Raw genomic sequence first — 23,230 nt, 5'->3', positions numbered from 1 at the left:
TGCTTGGACAACCATACCCTTACTTCCGACAACACTTTGATATTGTTTCCAACTATCAAAAATGTCATCTACGTATAGTACAAGAAATGTCACCATACTTCCATCACACTTTTTGTATACACAAGACTCATTCGTACATTGAATAAATCCATACGACTGGATTACTTCATTAAACCGGATGTTCCAAGACCTTGAAGCTTGCTTCAGTCCATAAATAGATCGATTTAGCTTACATACTATATGCTCTTTGCCTTTTTCAATGAACCCCTTTGGTTGCTTCATATGGATGTTTTCTTCAAGACTTCCGTTAAGGAAAGTTGTCTTGACATCCATTTGTCAAACCTCATAATCCATATGAGTAATAATAGATAAGAGTATCCGGATAGACTTAAGCATAGCTACTAGCGAAAATGTTTCCTCATAATCGATTCTCTCTTTCTGAATATACCCCTTCGTAACAAGCCTTGCTTTGAAGGTTTCTACCTTCCCATCTATCCCTCTTTTCCTTTTGTAGATCCACTTATATCCAATGGCTTTTACACCATTAGGTGGTTCTACAAGCTCCCAGACCTTATTGAAGTACATAGATTCTATTTCAGAGTTCATCACTCTTTGCCAAGATACTGCATCTTTATCTTGGAGTGCTTCGTTATATGTCCGGGAATCAGGTTCATGTTCACCAGGGATCAAGTCCAAAGACTCCCAAAAATATGAATCTTTCAGGTTGCCTCACAACCCTCCCACTACGATGAGGCACTGTCTGTGGTTGTGTATCATTTGTGATACGTGTTGTAGCTTCTTGTGATATTTCATCTTGTACTGTTGGTATTAAAATAGACGCGTCCTCTCTAATTTCTTCTAGAACAATTTCACTCATGGGTCTATGGTTTATTACATAATCTTCTTCTAAAAATCGAGCATTGGTGCTTACAATGATCTTCTGATTTTTAAGATTATAAAACAAACCATCTTTCATTCCCTTAGGATATCCCACAAACAGACAAACTTCTGTACATGATTCCAACTTGTCAGTATCTCCCTTCAGCACATGTGCTGGACTATCCTATATCCGGATATGACTCAGACTAGGCTTATGCCCTTTCCACAATTCCATGGGAGTAAAGGGTACTGATTTAGAAGGTACCATATTCAGAATGTACAATGTTATTTCCAGAGTATATCCCCAAAACATTTTTAGTAATTCTGAATAACTCATCATCGATCTAACCATTTCCATAAGAGTCCTATTCCTTCGTTCTGTCACACCATCTTGTTGGGGTGTACCAGGTGCAGACAATTGGGATTGAATCCCAACCTCTGATAAGTAATTCCTAAATTCTCCAAAGAGGTATTCGCCACCACGATAGACCGTAGTGTCTTGATACTATTACCATGACATTTCTCCACATCAACCCTGTACTCTTTGAACTTATCAAAGTACTCAGACTTGCGGCGCATCAAGTAAATGTATCCGTATCTCGAATAATCGTTTATAAAAGAGACAAAATATTCATGACCACCTCTTTCCTGGATAGACATAGGACCACACAAATTAGAATGAACCAGTTCTAACGCATCTTTGGCTCTATACCCCTTGGCCTTAAAAGGTTACTTGGTCATTTTTTTTGGGAATTTCGGGCCGCAAAAACCGTTTTTTCGCGTTGCAGAAACCCCGAACCCCAAGCCACCGGATTCGTGCGAAGTAAAATAAAACAAAAATTTTACGAGTACGAGTTTCTTACATCTAGATCTACACTAGGAGAAGGAAGTTACCCTCAATGCGATGCCCTTCGCAATCCCGTTGGCCCAACGGTTCGCCGGATCTCGAGATCGTCAAGCGTACGATCCTCTAGAAGTATCCACATGAACAAACTAGGTGGAGAGGCCAAAAAAAAGGTGCGCTAGCACCTATGAAGTGTTCGGCCAAGGAGGAGGAGAGGGAGAAGAGAATGAGAGCAAGAGGAAGAAGATGGAATAAAAATGCCTTGAATGAAAATGAATTCCATTCATCACAATAAGTGGTCGGCCACTATTGTAACCTCCTCTCATTTAATGCGGCCATTAAAATGAGGAGGAGATTTGTAACCTCCATGAGGTGGCATACACATGTTCTAAACATGATGATGTGTAATACCATTATTGGCCACTTAATGCCAACTCACAAATGATGTGGTAAAAAGTCAAGTCAAACTTGACTTTTCCTCTTCCTCTCAAGTCAAGTCAAACTTGACTTAATCTCTCTCATGGTTGATCTAATCCAACCATTTAATTCAAGCCAATTTAATATAATGAATCTAATTCATTTAATTTAATTGATTTAATGAGTCATAATCTAAATTAGACTCATTGAACACATGAATCAACTTGAGTCCAACTCAATTAGCCCAATTAGGATTACTCTTAATCCAATTTGATTCATCACATGAATCTAACCCTCTTGGTTCATCATATGAACCTAATCTCCATCTAATTGTCGTTTGTGTGTGACCCTATAGGTTCTTATAACGTTGGCAATGCTCCTAAACCCATTTAGAAGCATAAGTAATGAGCGGTATCTAGCAACACATCATTACTACCCAAGTTATAAGAATGTTGAGATCCAACATCACCTTGTGACTACTAATTGTGACTCCTCACAATATATGACATTGTCCTTCTAACCTAGACATCTAGATTGATCAATGTGAGGCATAGACCGTGTCATCCTCTAATCAATCTAAATCTTGAACTCCAAGTAGACTCACTAAATCAAATGAGCTCAATATCTCATATTGACTCATTTGGGCATGGCCATGCACTTCGTGGTCTCACTCTATCAAGAATATCAATGTCACTCCCGTCATATAGGAGGGATAGATCCCATCTATATCACTCACATCCCTCCGCATAATTTGTTACATACCTAGTAATCGCCTTTATAGTCCACCCAGTTATGGGTGACGTTTGACGAAACCAAAGTACATAACTCCTTATGTAGGGAACCATGGTGACTTCAGGTCTAAGGACTAGTAGTCATACTAATAGTCACATGAGAAAGTATATGACACTCATATAACGATCCATGATACTTTCTCATGGCGGGTCATTCAGTATACATTCGCCAATGCATACCCATGTGTCAACTTGATATCTCCATATCCATGACTTGTGAGATTAAGTCATTGAGTTAACCTACATACTAGTCTTATTGCATTAACATTGTCCCTGAATGTTAATACTCGACTAGGAATGATTAAGAGTAGTGTTCCCTATATCATCTCACTATCCATTCAACCAATCGATTGATATAGGTAAGAACCTTCTACTCAAGGACGCTATTGTACTTAGTTTATTTGGCACCAATACAAGTAAGCATAATAACCAAAAACCAAAAGCCTTTATATATAAGAGATATGATAAAATGAGTCCATACAACAATCATCAAATGATTGGCTCTAGGGCTCTAACTAATAATCTCCCACTAGCACTAGTGCCAATCAGTGTAGGCTCTAAGCCCCAATGACCTAGTGTAACCATCATGCTTCCTCTGTGCTAAAGCCTTGGTCAAGGGATTTGCGATGTTAGCCTCTGTGGGTACTCTGCAAATCTTCACATCTCCTCTCTCGATAATCTCTCGAATGAGATGGAAGCGCCGTAGTATGTGTTTGGTCCGCTGGTGTGAGCGAGGTTCCTTAGCCTGTGATATAGCTCCATTGTTGTCACAATAAAGCTCAATAGGGTCAGCGATACTAGGAACCACCCCAAGTTCAGTGATGAACTTGCGGATCCAAACTGCCTCCTTTGCTGCCTCTGTTGCAGCAATGTACTCAGCCTCTGTCGTAGAATCAGCTAATGTGTCCTGCTTCGAACTCTTCTAGCTCACAACACCACCATTTATGCAAAACATGAACCCTAACTGCGATCGATAATCATCCTGGTCGGTCTGGAAGCTAGCATCATTGTAACCCTTTACAGCTAGCTCATCATTACCTCCATATATCAAGAAATACTCTTTAGTCCTTCTCAAGTACTTAAGAATATTCTTGACCGCTATCCAGTGACTTTCACCTAGATCTGACTAGTATCTGCTCATCATGCTCAAAGTATACGAGACATCAGGTCGAGTACATAGTATGACGTACATGATAGATCCTATGGCTGAGGTATAAGGGATCTGATCCATGCGGTCTCTCTCCTCTCTAAAAGAGGGACCTTGAGTTCTGCATGGCAAACCGTAGGAGTACCTTCTTGAAGTTCTGCATGGCAAACCGTAGGAGTACCTTGTCAATATATGTACTCTGACTTAGGCCAAGCAATCTCTTAGATCTATCTCTATATATCTGTATGCCTAGAATGCGAGATGCTTCACCTAAGTCCTTCATTGAGAAACAACTCCCTAGCCAGGTCTTGAAAGACTGAAGCAAAGGGATGTCTTTCCCAATGAGTAGTATGTTATCCACATACAATATGAGGAAGACAACTATATCCCCTACAACCTTCTTGTAGACACAAGGTTCATCTTCATTCTTGATGAAACCAAACTATTTGATTGCATCATCGAATCGAAGATTCCAGCTCTGAGAAGCTTGCTTTAGTCCATAAATGGACCTATGCAGCTTGCATACTCTGCCAGTATATTGTGGATCTACAAAACCCTCAGGTTGTGTCATGTACACATCCTCAAGTAGGTTTCAATTCAGAAACACAGTTTTGACATCCATCTGTCATATCTCATAGTCATGGTATGCTGCAATAGCAAGCATGATCTGAATGGACTTAAACATCGCTACTGGAGAAAATGTTTCATCATAGTTAACACCATGAATTTGCTTGAAACCTTTAGCTACCAAGCGACCCTTATAGATAAGTCCATCCATGTCAGTCTTTCTCTTAAAGACCCACTTACACCCAATTGGTTTTACCCCTTCAGGTGGATCAACCAAAGTCCATACTTGGTTGGTGTACACGGATTCCATGTCGGATCTCATGGCCTCTAGCCATTTCTCGGAATCTGGTCTCATCACACCTTCCTGATAGGTGGTAGGCTCATCCTCTATGAGCACAACGTCATCATGGTCAAACAAGAGAAATGAGTATCTCTCAGATTGACGACGTACCCTATCAGACCTGCGAAGAGGTATGTCTACTTGAACTGGTTGTTGTTCCTCAACTCTTTATGGAACAATATCATCCACAACATTTTGTTGTTCCAGTTCAACTTCCATCGAGGCTTCAGTGCTATGTTCCGCATCTTGAACTTCTTCAAGATCGGACATACTCCCACTAGTCTTTCTAGAAATAAAGTCCCTTTATAGAAAGACCCCCTTAGTTTCCCCACTAGTCTTTCAAGATCGCATCTTTGCCACAACTATCTTGTGCTGACTGGGAATGTAGAAGTAATATCCCTTTGTTTCCTTGGGATATCCAATAAAGTAGCACTTGTCAGATTTGGGTCCTAACTTGTCTGAGACTTGAAGTCGAACGTAAGCCTCACAACCCCAAATCCTCATGAAAGACACCTGGGCATCTCTCCTAGTCCATATCCTATATGGTGTCTTTATCACGGCCTTGGATGGAACTTGGTTGAGTATAAAATTTGCCATGTCTAGAGCATAGCCCAAAGAAATATAGGAAGATCTGTATGACTCATCATAGACCGTACCATATCTAATAGGGTATGGTTCCTCCTTTCGGATACACCATTCCACTGTGGTGTTCCAGGAGGAGTGAGTTGGGATAGAATCCCACACTTAGCTAGATAGTCACGAAACTCATGGCTAAGGTATTCTCCACCTCGATCTGATTGAAGTATCTTAATACTCTTGCCAAGCTGGTTCTGTACTTCATTCTTGAATTCTTTGAAATTTTCAAAGGATTCTAACTTATGTGTCATCAAGTACACATAACCATATCTACTGAAGTCATCAGTAAATGTAATGAAGTACCTATAACCGCCTCTAGCAGCGACATTGAAAGGGCCACATATATCACTATGTATAAGTCCTAACAAATCAGTCGCTCTTTCGCTGTGCCCACTAAAGGGAGTCTTGGTCATCTTGCCTAGTAGGCATGACTCGCACGTCTCATAAGATTCAAAATCAAATGAATCCAGCAAACCATCCTTATGGAGCTGGGATAAGCGCTTGTCATTTATATGACCTAAGCGACAGTGCCAGAGATAGGTTTGGTTCATGTTATTTGACTTGAACCTCTTGGTATTTATGTTATATATAGGGCTCTCAAGGTCTAGAATATAGAGTCTGTTTATCAGAGGTACACTACAATAGAACATGTCTTTTAAATAAACAGAACAATATTTGTCCTTTATTATAAAAGAGAAACCTTTCTTGTCCAAACAAGAAACTGAAATTATGTTCTTAGTTAAAGCAGGCACATAACAACAATCATCCAACTCTAGTGCAAGCCCAGAGGGCAGAGATAGTAAATAAGTCCCTATAGCAACAGCAGCAACCCGTGCTCCATTGCCCACGCGTAGGTCCACCTCGCCTTTTGTCAATGCCCTGCTATTTCTCAGCGTCTGCACATTAGTACAAATGTGAGAAGCACATCCGGTATCTAATACCCATGATGAAGAAATAGATAGATTGACTTCTATAACATATATACCTGAAGTGGAAGTCTCACTCCTCTTCTTCTTAAGATCTTCCAGGTACACTTTGTAGTTCCTCTTCCAGTACCCGGTCTGACCGTAGTGAAAGTAGGTAGCATCCTTGGTGACCCCTCCTTTAGGCTTCAGTGCCTTACCTTTACCCATGGCTTGGGACTTTCCTTTGCCTTTGGGCTTGCCCTTGCCCTTGTGTTTCTTAACCATCAAAATAGAGTGGGGCTTAACCTTCTTAAGCTTCAGCTCAGCAGTTCTTAACATGCTAAGCAGCTCAGGCAGTGGCTTGTCAATTTTGTTCATGTTGTAGTTTAGAACGAATTGACTATAGCTATCCGGCAAGGATTGCAAGATCAGGTCAGTGGCCAGCTCTTGGCCAACCGGGAATCCCAACCTCTGTAGGTTTTCTATGTACCCAATCATTTTGAGTACATATGGGCCTACGGGAGCCCCATCTGACATCTTGCACTGAAATAGTGCCCTTGAGATCTCAAATCTCTCGTGCCGCGCTTGTAACGACCTAATTTTCCCTATTTCAAGTTCTAAAAGTTCATTAAAAATATTTGGAAATACATTTAAAATATTCTAGAGATTTTTAGGAATTTTTAGAGTATTTTTACGTAATTTTTGGAGGTCGTTTAGTAGGGTTACAAAAAGAAAGAAGTTAAAAAAAAAATGTTGAAAGTGAGATTCGAACCCACGATCTGGGGTCGGACTGACCCAAGCAAAACCGGCCCAACCAGCTGAGCTACACGGTTTTTATTAATTATATATGGAACGATATATATTTAACTAGTAGTTAGGAACAGTAAAATAAATTGGAAATAAAAGGGGCGCGGTTGAGAATCGAAGCCCAGACCTGTGGCTTCGAGCAAAACTCAACGGACCAACTGCGCCAGCGGTCTTTGCTGATCAGAATGCAGCGACAAGTATATAAGGTAAAGTTAGAAATGAAAATAACCTAAGGTATAAGATTTAAATCTTATTTCGAAAACCTAAAATTTTCTCTCAAAATTCTTTTCCTCTTCTCCTTACGTGCGACGGCGCCGCTTCTGCCGAGCGAAGGAAATACGAAGCTTTAGCTTCGTCTCCGGCGGCCGGCGAGGGTTTTTCCCGGTGAGATCTTCACAATCGCGAGTCCCCTTCATCGAGGAGAAGGTGTTGCCGCAAGGGATCACGGGAATCTTCACCTATCCGGAACCCTAGACTTCTCCTTTCCGGTTGTAAGTCCAAGATCGCTCGGTGAGTTGCTTCTCACCTGCAGTAGGAGTCGTTTCGCGACTTGGTTTTGGTTTTGAATTGGGTTTATGCTCGGTGGATTTTTGATTCTCCTCAAGGTTTCTTTGCGAGCTCTCTGATCGTTCTCTGTTTGCAAAAATGCCTAGCCGAGTTGTTAGATGAATGTATCAGTTGCGTGCTAGATTCTACAGCCTTATAGTTAACATTGATCTAATCTATGAAGAGGTTTTGCTCTCCTGTTGAATTGTTGTAGGAATTGGTTAGTTAGTCATTCATGAATTAGGATTGGATGTTAGATGAAATTGGGTTAGTTTTTCAGATTTGGACGGGTTTGAGATGGTGTTTAACATGGCTTTTCATCTTGATGTTTCTTCGTGCACTGGATGAGGAATCTTGGATAGATAGGTTGCACTAAAGTCTTGCTCACGATCCTTCCTTTTAGTGTCGACCATGGCAGTGTATGAAATGCGAGTAGAGTTTTGGTTTCGTTAATTGGTTTTGCTTCACTAAACAGGCTAAGGTAACAGGAGGTGACCAATTACTTTGTTACTGTTACCCATACTTTGCTATAGGAGTTAGTTGTTGCTGCTTGTGTCTTCCGAATTGCTGAGGAAGCTTTTAGAAACTTAGTTTTGTATGCAGATTTTCTGTTAAGCTTCGATCTATTTTTCTTTGCTTTCAGATTATACAGTACAGCATTGAGATAGTTGGAGATTTGAGAATAGCATGTGTTTAAGTATATCATTCTATGTTAGCTTTGCAGAATAGGTTGTATGCCATTAACTGGACATGAACAACATATGCTTTAGTATATCATGTGGTAACTTTTGATTGTAGCAGAAATCATCCTTTCCTTATGTTCCACTTTGTTGGAATTAATTGGAATGAGCAGATTTCTTTTACATTGCTAATAGAAGAGCAGTTTTCTTTTTCTAGCTTTTCCTTAGCTATTTGTAAGCATGAGCAGACTTCTTTTCTATTGCTATTAGACATACAGTTTCCTTTACTATCAGTTTAACATGAGCAGTATTGATTCCTATTTTTAGTCCTTTGCTATCGGACTAATATGAGAAGTTATAAGCGAAGAAAGACCAAGGTTTTAAATTGATCTTAATTCCAGAAGTGGAATATCAAAAGCGCACACAAGGTGTTTGCTTAAATGCCAAGTAAGGGCAAGTATAAAGAAGTTATAGTTAAAAAGAAAGTATTTTACTTTTAAAGGGCATGTACCGGACACAAGGTCCAAGGGATGGGCTCCAAGATGCCCCTAGGCACAAGGCCTAGAAGTATCTTAGTATTTTCGGGATTAGCTACCTCGATTCTTATTAAGAATGCGCGCTAAGTGGTACAATGTCGGGCCCAAAAGAAGTTTATTATTATTTTGAAGTATTAAAGTATAAGTTTGAAACAAATGAAACAAGCTTCAAATATGTTTAGAATTAGAAAGTTTAGTTTCTTGTTATTTGAAGCATGCAGTAGTAGTTTTATTTGTTTCTTGCTATTAGATTATTCAGCATGTTTAGCTTTATTTGCTTTCAGCATGCAGTTATAGTTTTATTCCTTTATTGGTTTATGAGCATGATTAGCTATACATGTTTAGTATTTCAGTTAGTATCATTCTTTTGCTATTTATGAGCATGAGTAGTTTTATATGTTAGCATTCAGTTTCAGCATGTTTTTATTTATATACATGCATATCGAGTTTTTGTGAGTAGATAGCGCTCACTAAGCTTTATGCTTATAGACTGCCTACTGCAGATAAAGGAAAGGAAAAGATTTAGCAAGGAAGGCGACAAGGTGGTGGTGATGAAGGTGTGTGATGGCTGGACTATGGGGAGATCAAGAGTTTGCTAAGGAATTGTTAAGACTTTTCTGTTTAGAGTTCTTTAGTTTTCTTTAAATGCTATTATGAGTCAAGATTGTAATTAAGTTTATTCCGCATTTGTAGTTGAGTTCTATTGATGGAGTGATATTGTTGGTTGCTATTATTAGGGTAGTTTCCTTCTTTTATTTGTGATATTATACTGCGTGGTTGTGGAAATATATGTTCCAGCCGCCTGTGGCTGAGTATAGTTTGTTTGTATTGATGATTTGGTCACCGGTACAGGGGAGATTCTGTCGAAATTTTTCGGTAGAGATTCCTCGTGGTTTTTAATTATACCGGTTAAGTGGAGTTAGTAGTTAAGTAACGGTCACTCTTAGAGAGTAGTAGTAGTAGTAAGAAGGGTGGTCGTTACAGTTGGTATCAGAGCAGTTTCCATTCTCCAGCATCACACACACATCAGCATCATCCTTGCCGTCTTCAAGTAAGAAAGTATTTAAGTTTTTCCTTTTATGCTTCTTTATTATTTGCAGTATGGAGAAATTGCTTATATATGCTTAAGTAAGATAGAAGATTTAGTTTCCCTTTTCTTTATTCATATTTATGTATGATTAGAAGGGTTAGAGAGAGAATACCAAGTCCTTTTCTTTGCATAATTAGATGTTAAGAAAAAGGATGTCCCCGTACCGTTTGTACTGAGAACCAAGATCAGGAGAACGAAGAGCCCAGAACCCCTGGGCCTATTCTCCCTGAAGTTGTTGCTCAACTTCAGAGACAAGTAGCGAGCAGCAGCAAGTGATTGCCAATCTAATGGCCAATCAGAAGCCAGCTCCTCCCACTTCCCCAACCATCAATGTGGAGACCCCAGTGGTGACTGAAGTCCTATCGGTTGCCCTAGAAATCGCCACAACACGTAGAAGACAAGAAGCATACTTCATCCAGTGGCTGAAGCTAAAACCAGAAAGATTCTCAGGAACGACTGAGCCCTGGGATGCCCAGGCTTGGTTCAAGACATTTGAGAGCACAATGGAGCTTCTTGACTGACCAGAAGTCGAGAAGGTTGATACCATTAAGTGTGCCTCTTTCTGCCTATCTAGAGGTGCTTGTATGTGATGGGAGCGAGTTAAGAGTAAGAGAGCAGTCAACCAGATGAGCTGGGTTGACTTTGAAATAGAGTTGTACTAAGAGTTCTTCCGCCAACGGATCACCAATAAACATTATGAGCAGTTTATAGAATTTAGACCAGGTGACCTACCAGTAGAAGAAGCGGTTAAAAGATTTAACAGGCTAGCTCACCTTTGCCTAGAGTTGGTAAGTACAGTAAAAGAGCGAGTCAGACTGATGCTCCTAATGCTGAGACCAGAAATAACACCTAATGTGAGTAGTGAAACTCACCAACCATAGATTGGTGAAGAGCTAGTCAGCAGGGCATTAGTGAGCACTATCTGAACAATAACAAGGCACAACAAACGTAACACAAGCCAGTCAAGATAGAAGACAAGACAGGGGGGAACAGAGAACCCAAACAAGTAATCAGAACTGGAAGGACAAAGATAACAAGAAAGACCCAAGCAGAAAGATGTTCGTGTAGTCTGTGAGTATCCAGAAGTATTTCCAAAAGGGCTACCTGGACTACCTCCCAACAGAGAAGTGGAGCCAATTTCAAAAGCTTTGTACCAAATTTCTCTAGCAGAGCTAAAAGAGTTATAAGAACAATTTCAGGAGTTACTTGACAAGGGTTTCATCCGCCCTAGTCACTCACCTTGGGGAGCTCCTGTGTTGTTTGTCAAGAAGAAGGATGGATCTATGCGGATGTGCATAGATTATAGGGCTCTGAATCAAGTGACCATCAAGAACAAGTATCCACTGCCCAGAATCGACGACTTATTTGATCAGTTGAGAGGGGCAATAGTGTTCTCCAAGATAGATCTGCGCTCTGGGTACCATCAGTTGAAAGTGAAGGAAAAGGATATACCCAGAACGGCTTTCAGGACCAGATACGGACACTACGAGTTCGTAGTCATGCCTTTTGGTGTGACTAATGCACCTGCAGTTTTCATGGACCTGATGAACAGAGTGTTCAGAGAATACCTTGACAAATTTGTCATTGTGTTCATCGACGACATTCTAATCTATTCAAGGACCCCAGAGGAGCATGACACACACTTGAGAATAGTTCTGCAGACTCTTCAACAAAAGCAGCTCTATGCTAAATTTTCAAAGTGCGGATCCTGGTTGGAGCAGGTATCGTTTCTAGGTCACATCGTTTCTAGAGAAGGCATTCAAGTGGATCCAGCCAAAGTAGAAGCAGTCAGCAATTGGAAGAGACCCAAGAATGCCAGGGAGATCAGAAGCTTCCTTGGTTAAGCTGGGTACCACAGGAAATTTGTGGAAGACTTTTCCAGAATAGCCTCTCCACTTACAGCCCTCACTAGAAAGAACAAGAAATTTGAATGGTCAAATAAATGTGAGCAAAGTTTCCAAGAGTTGAAGAAGAGACTGACCAGTGCATCCCTGATGTCTTTGTCATCATTAGCCCTACCATTGCAGAAGGAGTTGTCAGATTTTGGAATGAAAATTATTTATGGACAACTCTCTACATTGACCTTAGAGTCAACCCTGCTTGAGGATATACAAAGAAAGCAAAGTGAAGATCTAGATATCAAGAAGATCAAGCAAGGGATACAGAAAGAAGGAAATTTAGAGTTTTGAGTATCAGATAGTGGAATTCTTTATCAGGGGAGCCGCTTTTGTGTTCCCAATGATGAAGAGCTGAGAAAGAAAATTTTAGAAGAAGCTCATAGTACACCTTATTCCATGCATCCTGGTTCTACCAAGATGTATCAAGACGTGAAACAGAGATTCTGGTGGTCTGGACTCAAGAGAGATGTTGTAAAATATGTCAGTACTTGCCTGACATGCCAGAGAGTCAAAGCGGAACACCAGAGACCAGGAGGGATGCTACAACCTCTTTCAATACCAGAGTGGAAGTGGGAAGACATATCCATGGACTTTATAACAGGTCTCCCAAGAACTACGAATGGATATGATGCGATATGGGTGATAGTGGACAGATTGACCAAGTCTGCTCATTTTCTAGCCATCAGGGTGTCTCACTCTATAGAGCAGTTGGCACAGCTGTATGTTAAAGAGGTGATCAGACTTCACGGAGTTCCTAAATCTATTGTTTCTGATAGAGATGGACGCTTCACCTCTCACTTTTGGGAGTGTGTTCAGAATGCACTAGGCACCAAACTCAAGTTCAGCACAGCCTTCCATCCTCAGACTGATGGGCAGACAGAGCGAGTAAACCAGATCCTAGAAGATATGCTCAGGGCTTGTGCACTAGATTTTAAAGGCAGTTGGTGCAAGTATCTGTGCTTAGCTGAATTTGCCTACAACAACAGCTATCAGGCCACCATCAAGATGACTCCTTATGAGGCGTTGTATGGCAGGAAATGCAGATCACCCCTTTGCTGGCAAGAAGCAGGTGAGAGAAAAGAAATGGAAGTAGAACTGGGCATTCAGACAGAGCTGATAGATGAGACTACTCAGGCTATTCAGAAGATCAGACAGAGAATTGAGACTGCCCAGAGTAGACAAAAGAGTTATGCTGACACACGCCGTAGGCCACTTGAATTCCAAGTAGGGGATTCAGTTTTTCTCAAGGTCGCTCCTATGAAGGGAGTGATGAGATTTGGCAAGAAGGGCAAATTAAATCCTCGTTATGTAGGACCTTACCTGATCACAGAAAGGATTGGGAAAGTAGCTTACAAGCTGAATTTACCACAAGACATGTCAGCAATACACAATGTATTTCATGTCTCCATGCTAAAGAAGTGTCTTCATGACCCGAGCCAAGTGATTCAGCCTCAGTCAGTGCAGATCCAAGAGGATCTTAGTTATGAGAGCAGACCTACACAGATAGTGGACAGAGCGGTCAAGAGACTAAGAAATAAAGAAGTACCACTAGTGAAGGTTATCTGGCAGAACCAGAAGCACGAGGAAGTCACTTGGGAGCGGGAGGACAGTATGAGACAGAAGTATCCAGAGCTATTCTAAGTTCGAGGATGAACTTTTTATAAGGTATGGGGAATTGTAACGACCCAATTTTCCCTATTTCAAGTTCTAAAAGTCCATAAAAATGTTGAAAGTGAGATTCGAACCCATGATCTCGGGTCGGACTGACCCAAGCAAAATCGGCCCAACCAGCTGAGCTACACGATTTTTGTTAATCATATATGGAGCGATATATATTTAACTAGTAGTTAGGAACAGTAAAATAAATTGGAAATAAAAGGGGCGCGGTTGAGAATCGAAGCCCAGACCTGTGGCTTCGAGCAAAACTCAACGGACCAACTGCGCCAGCGGTCTTTGCTGATTAGAATGCAGCGACAAGTATATAAGGTAAAGTTAGAAATGAAAATAACCTAAGGTATAAGATTTAAATCTTATTTCGAAAACCTAAAATTTTCTCTCAAAATTCTTTTCCTCTTCTCCTTGCGTGCGACGGCGCCGCTTCTGCCGAGCGAAGGAAATACGAAGCTTTAGCTTCGTCTCCGGCGGCCGACGAGGGTTTTTCCCGGTGAGATCTTCACAATCGCGAGTCCCCTTCATCGAGGAGAAGGTGTTGCCGCAAGGGATCACGGGAATCTTCACCTATCCGGAACCCTAGACTTCTCCTTTCCGGTTGTAAGTCCAAGATCGCTCGGTGAGTTGCTTCTCACCTGCAGTAGGAGTCGTTTCGCGACTTGGTTTTGGTTTTGAATTGGGTTTATGCTCGGTGGATATTTGATTCTCCTCAAGGATTCTTTGCGAGCTCTCTGATCGTTCTCTGTTTGCAAAAATGCCTAGCCGAGTTGTTAGATGAATGTATCAGTTGCGTGCTAGATTCTACAGCCTTATAGTTAACATTGATCTAATCTATGAAGAGGTTTTGCTCTCCTGTTGAATTGTTGTAGGAATTGGTTAGTTAGTCATTCATGAATTAGGATTGGATGTTAGATGAAATTGGGTTAGTTTTTCAGATTTGGACGGGTTTGAGATGGTGTTTAACATGGCTTTTCATCTTGATGTTTCTTCGTGCACTGGATGAGGAATCTTGGATAGATAGGTTGCACTAAAGTCTTGCTCACGATCCTTCCTTTTAGTGTCGACCATGGCAGTGTATGAAATGCGAGTAGAGTTTTGGTTTCGTTAATTGGTTTTGCTTCACTAAACAGGCTAAGGTAACAGGAGGTGACCAATTACTTTGTTACTGTTACCCATACTTTGCTATAGGAGTTAGTTGTTGCTGCTTGTGTCTTCCGAATTGCTGAGGAAGCTTTTAGAAACTTAGTGTTGTATGCAGATTTTCTGTTAAGCTTCGATATGTTTTTCTTTGCTGTCAGATTATACAGTACAGCATTGAGATAGTTGGAGATTTGAGAATAGCATGTGTTTAAGTATATCATTCTATGTTAGCTTTGCAGAATAGGTTGTATGCCATTAACTGGACATGAACAACATATGCTTTAGTATATCATGTGGTAACTTTTGATTGTAGCAGAAATCATCCTTTCCTTATGTTCCACTTTGTTGGAATTAATTAGAATGAGCAGATTTCTTTTACATTGCTAATAGAAGAGCAGTTTTCTTTTTCTAGCTTTTCCTTAGCTATTTGTAAGCATGAGCAGACTTCTTTTCTATTGCTATTAGACGTACAGTTTCCTTTACTATCAGTTTAACATGAGCAGTATTGATTCCTATTTTTAGTCCTTTGCTATCGGACTAATATGAGAAGTTATAAGCGAAGAAAGACCAAGGTTTTAAATTGATCTTAATTCCAGAAGTGGAATATCAAAAGCGCACACAAGGTGTTTGCTTAAATGCCAAGTAAGGGCAAGTATAAAGAAGTTATAGTTAAAAAGAAAGTATTTTACTTTTAAAGGGCATGTACCGGACACAAGGTCCAAGGGATGGGCTCCAAGATGCCCCTAGGCACAAGGACTAGAAGTATCTTAGTAGTTTCGGGATTAGCTACCTCGATTCTTATTAAGAATGCGCGCTAAGTGGTACAATGTCGGGCCCAAAAGAAGTTTATTATTATTTTGAAGTATTAAAGTATAAGTTTGAAACAAATGAAACAAGCTTCAAATATGTTTAGAATTAGAAAGTTTAGTTTCTTGTTATTTGAAGCATGCAGTAGTAGTTTTATTTGTTTCTTGCTATTAGATTATTCAGCATGTTTAGCTTTATTTGCTTTCAGCATGCAGTTATAGTTTTATTCCTTTATTGGTTTATGAGCATGATTAGCTATACATGTTTAGTATTTCAGTTAGTATGATTCCTTTGCTATTTATGAGCATGAGTAGTTTTATATGTTAGCATTCAGTTTTAGCATGTTTTTATTTATATACATGCATATCGAGTTTTTGTGAGTAGATAGCGCTCACTAAGCTTTATGCTTATAGACTGCACTTCCTCCTACTGCAGATAAAGGAAAGGAAAAGATTTAGCAAGGAAGGCGACAAGGTGGTGGTGATGAAGGTGTGTGATGGCTGGACTATGGGGAGATCAAGAGTTTGCTAAGGAATTGTTAAGACTTTTCTGTTTAGAGTTCTTTAGTTTTCTTTAAATGCTATTATGAGTCAAGATTGTAATTAAGTTTATTCCGCATTTGTAGTTGAGTTCTATTGATGGAGTGATATTGTTGGTTGCTATTATTAGGGTAGTTTCCTTCTTTTATTTGTGATATTATACTGCGTGGTTGTGGAAATATATGTTCCAGCCGCCTGTGGCTGAGTATAGTTTGTTTGTATTGATGATTTGGTCACCGGTACAGGGGAGATTCTGCCGAAATTTTTCGGTAGAGATTCCTCGTGATTTTTAATTATACCGGTTAAGTGGAGTTAGTAGTTAAGTAACGGTCACTCTTAGAGAGTAGTAGTAGTAGTAAAAGGGTGGTCGTTACAACGCTTGTCCTTGATACAGTTGACAAAGATGTTCAACCATATCGTAAGCGCCCATCAACTCATGTTGCTTCTGAAGCTCAGAGTTCATGGTCGCGAGCATTAGACAGGACACATCTAATGCGTCATCTTGATGCTTCTTATAAGCATCTTTGTCAGCTCGCGTGGCATTGGCAGGAGGAGCCTCCGGAATGGGCTGCTCCAGAACGTACAGTTTACGTTCTTGGGTGAGAACTATTCTCAGATTCCTGTACCAGTCCAGGAAATTTGCTCCGTTGAGCTTGTCCTTGTCAATGACAGAACGCAGAGAGAAGGTGTTCGTGTTTGACATCATGGTTATCTACAACAGAAAAATGCAGAAAATAAATATCATATTCTTTTAATCATTTAATTAGGCCTTTAACTAAATGATGCTCCCACTGAATTCTATAATTCATGTGGGACAAGATCCACATCATACTAACCCTTGAGTTAGCTTTGGCTAAAACGCCCAAGACTTAGTATGATTGGTAGGTAACAATTTACCAATTACATCTCTATGCAACTCTTGTTTATAGGATCAAGATCCGCATTTATATTAAAACTCGAGTTAGCTTAGGCTAATTCACCCAAGAATTAATATAAATGTGATTTTGATCTATCTACCAACCATTGGAAAATGCCTATAGTTAAACTCGATCCAATTGAGTTAACTAGTTACTCAATCTAATTGAGTTGTACTCACCCATGCGTTGATAAGCGGGACCAATATTGTCCCTCCGTACCCTACCAAGATAATATGTGTTGCTCTACTTTGGCAGATTCAACAACACATGTGATCGAGGTAGTGATAGGTATCACGGCATGGTAGGCATTTGAGTTGACGCAATTGAGATCTAATCTAATCGAGAGGGTGCATCTTGTACACGATTTAGATCTAATCTAATCGCTAGGCACTAATTAATTACTAATTATGCATCACATACACTCAAGCAATTAATTAAATTATTCATGATTAGTCATGGCCCTACTACGATCTTCTCAAGCCAATGAGAAGGTCGGATGGTCAACCTAGGGTCAACAGCTTCTTAAGCTCCTCCCGTTGACCACCTTGTGTTGCTCGCACCCTCCTCGTAACTCCGTCTCGAGTGGACCTTCGACTGCTCCAATTTTGTACATTACAATTTTGAAACTCGAGTTACATTTGAGTCTAAACTAATTTACAACAAGAATATAAAAATAGAGAAAGGCACGATGCGCAGGTCGCGAATCAAATATACAACACGCACATCACATGACGGCACGCAGGCCGTATTATGAATTACAACACATTTCCAATCAGATTGGGTCTTTTTGGGCCATGACTATCACAAAATAATACATAATTCTAATTATGTATTTTCTATAATTTTTTGTAATTTTTACTACAATTTTTACAATTTTTATGAGTAAAATTCCCGGCGGTTCCGTTTAGCGGGTTTTCGGGCACAATCGCGGAACGAATCCCCTTGCGGGGCCAGGGGCAGCGCCCCTACCCACGATCTTGTTAGCTAGAGCCCTAGAGTCAATCATTTGATGATTGTATTTTGGACTTGTTGTATCATATTCTATATAAATAAAGACATTTGGTTCTTGGTTATTATACTTACTTGTATTGGTGCCAAATAAACTAAGTATAATAACGTCCTTGAGTTGACGGTTCTCACCTATATCAATCGGTTAGTTGAACCGATAGTGAGATGATATAGGGAACACTACTCTTAATCATTCCTAGTCGAGTATTAACATTCAGGGGCAATGTTAATGCAATAAGACTAGCATGTAGGTCAACTCGATGACTTGATCTCACAAGTCATGGATATAGAGATATCAAGTTGACACATGGGTATGCATTGGAGAATATATACTGAATGACCCGCCATGAGAAAGTATCATGGATCGTTATATGAGTGTCATATACTTTCTCATGTGGCTATTAGTATGACTACTAGTCCTTAGACCTGAAGTCACCATGGATCCCTACATAAGGAGTTATGTACTTTGGTTTCGTCAAACGTCACCCGTAACTGGGTGGACTATAAAGGTGATTACTGGGTATGTAACGAATTATGCAGAGGGATGTGAGTGATGTAGATGGGATCTATCCCTCCTATATGACGGGAGCGACATCGATATTCTTGATAGAGTGAGACCACGAAGTGCATGGCCATGCCCAAATGAGTCAATATAGGATATTGAGCTCATTTGATTGAGTGAGTCTACTTGGAGTTCAAGATTTAGATTGATTAGAGGATGACACGGTCTATGTCTCACATTGATCAATCTAGATGTCTAGGATAGAAGGACACTTGTCATATTTTGTGAGGAGTCACAATTAGTAGTCACAAAGTGATGTTGGATCTCAACATTCTTGTAACTTGGGTAGTAATGATGTGTTGCTAGATACCGCTCATTACTTATGCTCCTAAATGGGTTTAGGGGCATTGCCAACGTTACAAGAACCTATAGGGTCACACACTAAGGGCAATTAGATGGAGATTAGGTTCATTATATGAACCTAAATGATTACGTTCATATGATGAACCAAATTGGATTAAGAGTAATCCAAAGTAGGCTAATTGAGTTGGACTCAATTTGGTTCATGTGTTAAGTGAGTCTAATTTGGACTGACTCATTTAATTAATTTAATTCAATGAATAGAGATTCATTAAATTAAAATTGACTTGAACCAATGGTTAGATTAGATCAACCAAGGGAGAGAAGTGGTCAAGTTTGACTTGACTTAAGTAGGAAGATGAAGAGTCAAGTTTTGACTTGACTTTGACTTGACCAATGCCACATCATCAAGGCTTCTTCATTTGGTCAAGTTTGACTTGACCAAATGCCACCTCATGGAGGAGATCAAGAGACTTGACTCTTGATATTCCATGGGGGTTACATGCCTTGAAGTGGCCGGCCACTTTTAGGTGGAATGAAAATTGATTTTTTCATTCAAGTGGTTGTAACTCCATCTTCCTCTTCCTCTTGAGTTTTCTTCTTGCTCTCCCTCTCCTCCCTACTGATCTCTAAGGTTGCTAGCACATCCTTAGAGATTTTTCTCCATCTCTTGCTTGTGTGGATACACATAGAGAAGTGTCTGCTTTGACACTTTCGAGATCCGGCGAACCGAGGACAAGCGGGATTGCGAAGGGCTTCGCATCGAAGGTATAAATCTTTCTTCATGTAGGTCTAGGAGTAGATCTAAGTTGTAAACTCGTACTCGTAAATTTTCGTTCTATACTCTTCGCACGGATCCGTTGGCTAGGGTGATTCGGGGTTTCCGCGACGTGAAAAAGCGGTTTTCTCGGCCCGAAAAACCCAACAGTGGTATCAAAGCCACGTGCAAAGCGAGTACGAGTTTAGATTCGTATTTTTATGAAAAATATAGATCTGTAAACTTTCTGTAAATTCATGTTTTTATAGTTTTAATGGGTATTTTTCTCGTAGAAGCGAAGCACAAGTGTTTAGACACATGTAGGTTTCGACTACCGAGAAGAATTTTTCGAAACGGTAATGTTTCGCCCCAAAATTTTTTGGGACAGCAGGTTTAGGCGCTATTAGATCGCAAAGGAACCCTCGCGATGGTTAGATCGCGGGTAGGGGCGCTGCCCCTGGCCCCGCAAGGGGATTCGTTCCGCGATTGCGCCCGAAAATGCTAAACGGGACCGCCGGGAAAAATTTACTCATAAAATTGTAAAAATTATGAAAATTATAGAAAATTATGAAAAATATATAATTTAGAATTATATATTAATTTTTTGATAGTCATGGCCCAAAAAGACCCAATAAGATTGGAATTGTGTTGTAATTCATATTACGGCCTGCGCGCTGTTATGTGTGATGTGTGTGTTGTATTTATTTTTTTTATTTTATTTTCACGACCTGCGCGTCGTGCCTTTCTCTTATATTCTGGTTGTAAATTAGATTTAGACTCGAATGTAACTCGAGTTTCAAAATTGTAATGTAAATTTTGAAGCGGTGGAAGGTCCACACGAGACGGAGTTACGAGGAGGGCACGAGCAACACGAGGTGGTCAACGGAAGGAACTTGAGAAGTTGTTGACCTTAGGTTGACCATCCGATCTTCTCATTGGCTTGAGAAGATCGTAGTAGGGCCATGACTAAATCACAAATTAATTTAATTAATTACTTTTGTGTGTATGTGATACATGCTAGTTAATTAAGTAATTAATTAGTGCCTAACGATTAGATTAGATCTAAGTCGTGCACATGATGCACCCTTCGATTAGATTAGATCTATCGAGTATATAATACACATCATCGTTTAGATTAGATCTAAATCACGTCAACTCGTAATGCCTACCATGCCGTGATACCTACCACTACCTCGATCGTATGTAGTTGTTGAATCTGCCAAAGCAGAGCAACACATACTATCTTGGTAGGGTACGGAGGGACAATCTTGGTCCCGCCTATCAACGCATGGGTGAGTACAACTCAATTAGATTGAGTATTCCTAGTTAACTCGGTTGGATCGAGTATAACTATAGGCATTCTTCCAACGGTTGGAAAGTTAGGTCAAAATCACATATATATTAATTCTTGGGCGTATTAGCCAAAACTAACTCGAGTTTTAATATAAATACGGATTTTGATTCTATAAACAAGAGTTGCATAGAGATGTAATTGGTAATCGTTACCTACCGATCATACTAAGTCTTGGGTGTATTAGCCAAAGCTAACTCAAGGGTTAATATGATGTGGATCTTGTCCCACATGAATTATAGAATTCAGTGGGAGCATCATTTAGTTAAAGGCCTAATTAAATGATTAAGAATATGATATTTATTTCTGCTTTTATTTCTGTTGTAGATTACCATGACGTCGAATACGAACACCTTCTCCCTGCGATCTGTCCTCGAGAAGGACAAGCTCAACGGAGCAAACTTCCTGGACTAGTACAGGAACCTGAGAATAGTTCTCACCCAAGAACGTTCTGGAGCAGCCCATTCCGGAGGCTCCTCCTGCCACTGCCTCGCGAGCTGACCGAGATGCTTTCAAGAAGCATCAAGATGACGCATTAGATGTGTCTTGTCTAATGCTCGCGACCATGAACTCTGAGCTTCAGAAGCAACACGAGTTAATGGGCGCTTACGATATGGTTGAACATCTTCGTCAACTGTATCAAGGTCAAGCGAGGCATGAGAGATTTGAGATCTCAAGGGCACTGTTTCAGTGTCGGGGCTCCAGTAAGCCCATATGTACTCAAAATGATTGGGTACATAGAGAACCTACAAAGGTTGGGGTTTCCTCTTGGCCAAGAGCTGGCTACTGACCTAATCTTACAATCCTTGCCGGATAGCTACAGTCAATTCGTTCTAAACTACAATATGAACGAGATTGACAAGCCACTGCCCGAGCTGCTTAGCATGTTAAGAACTGCTGAGCTAAACCTTAAGAAGGCTAAGCCCAACACTGTTCTGATGGTTCAGAAACATAAGGGCAAGGGAAAGTCCCAAGCCAAGGGCAAAGGCAAGGCACTGAAGCCTAAAGGAGGGGTCGCCAAGGATGCTACCTGCTTCCACTACGGTCAGACCGGGCACTGGAAGAGGAACTGCAAGGTATACTTGGAGGATCTTAAGAAGAAGCGAAGTGAGACTTCCACTTCAGGTATATATGTTATAGAAGTCAATCTATCTATTTCTACATCATGGGTATTAGATACTGGATGTGCTTCTCACATTTGTACTGATGTGCAGGCGCTGAGAAATAGCAGGGCAATGACAAAGGACGAGGTGGACCTACGAGTAGGCAATGGAGCACGGGTTGCTGCTGTTGCTGTGGGGACTTACTTTCTATCTCTGCCCTCTGGGCTTGTACTAGAGTTAGTCGATTGTTGTTATGTGCCTGCATTAACTAAGAACATTATATCAGTTTCTTGTTTGGACAAGAAAGGTTTATCGTTTACTATAAAGAACAAATGTTGTTCCGTCTATTTAAACGATATGTTCTATTGTAGTGCACCTCTGATAAACGGACTCTATATTATAGACCTTGAGAACCTCTATCTATAACATAAATACCAAGAGGTTCAAGTCAAATGACATGAACCAAACCTACCTCTGGCACTGTCGCTTAGGTCATATAAATGACAAGCGCTTATCCCAGCTCCATAAGGATGGTTTGCTGGACTCATTTGATTTTGAATCATATGAGATATGCGAGTCATGCCTACGAGGCAAGATGACCAAGACTCCCTTTAGTGGGCACAACGAGAGAGCGACTGATTTGTTAGGACTTATACATAGTGATGTATGTGGCCCTTTCAATGTCGCTGCTAGAGGTGGTTATAAGTACTTCATCACATTTACTGATGACTTCAGTAGATATGGTTATGTGTACTTGATGACACATAAGTCTGAATCCTTTGAAAAGTTCAAAAAATTCAAGAATGAAGTACAGAACCAGCTTGGCAAGAGTATTAAGATACTTCGATCCGATCGAGGTGGAGAATACCTTAGCCATGAGTTCCATGACTATCTAGCTGAGTGTGGGATTCTATCCCAACTCACTCCTCCTGGAACACCACAGTGGAATGTTGTATCCGAAAGGAGGAATCGTACCTTATTAGATATGGTAC

This window comes from Zingiber officinale, chromosome 9B, assembly GCF_018446385.1.
Source record: "Zingiber officinale cultivar Zhangliang chromosome 9B, Zo_v1.1, whole genome shotgun sequence".
Lineage (NCBI taxonomy): Eukaryota > Viridiplantae > Streptophyta > Magnoliopsida > Zingiberales > Zingiberaceae > Zingiber > Zingiber officinale.
The sequence above is the reverse complement of the archived record's forward strand: the minus strand, read 5'-3'. Positions refer to the sequence as shown.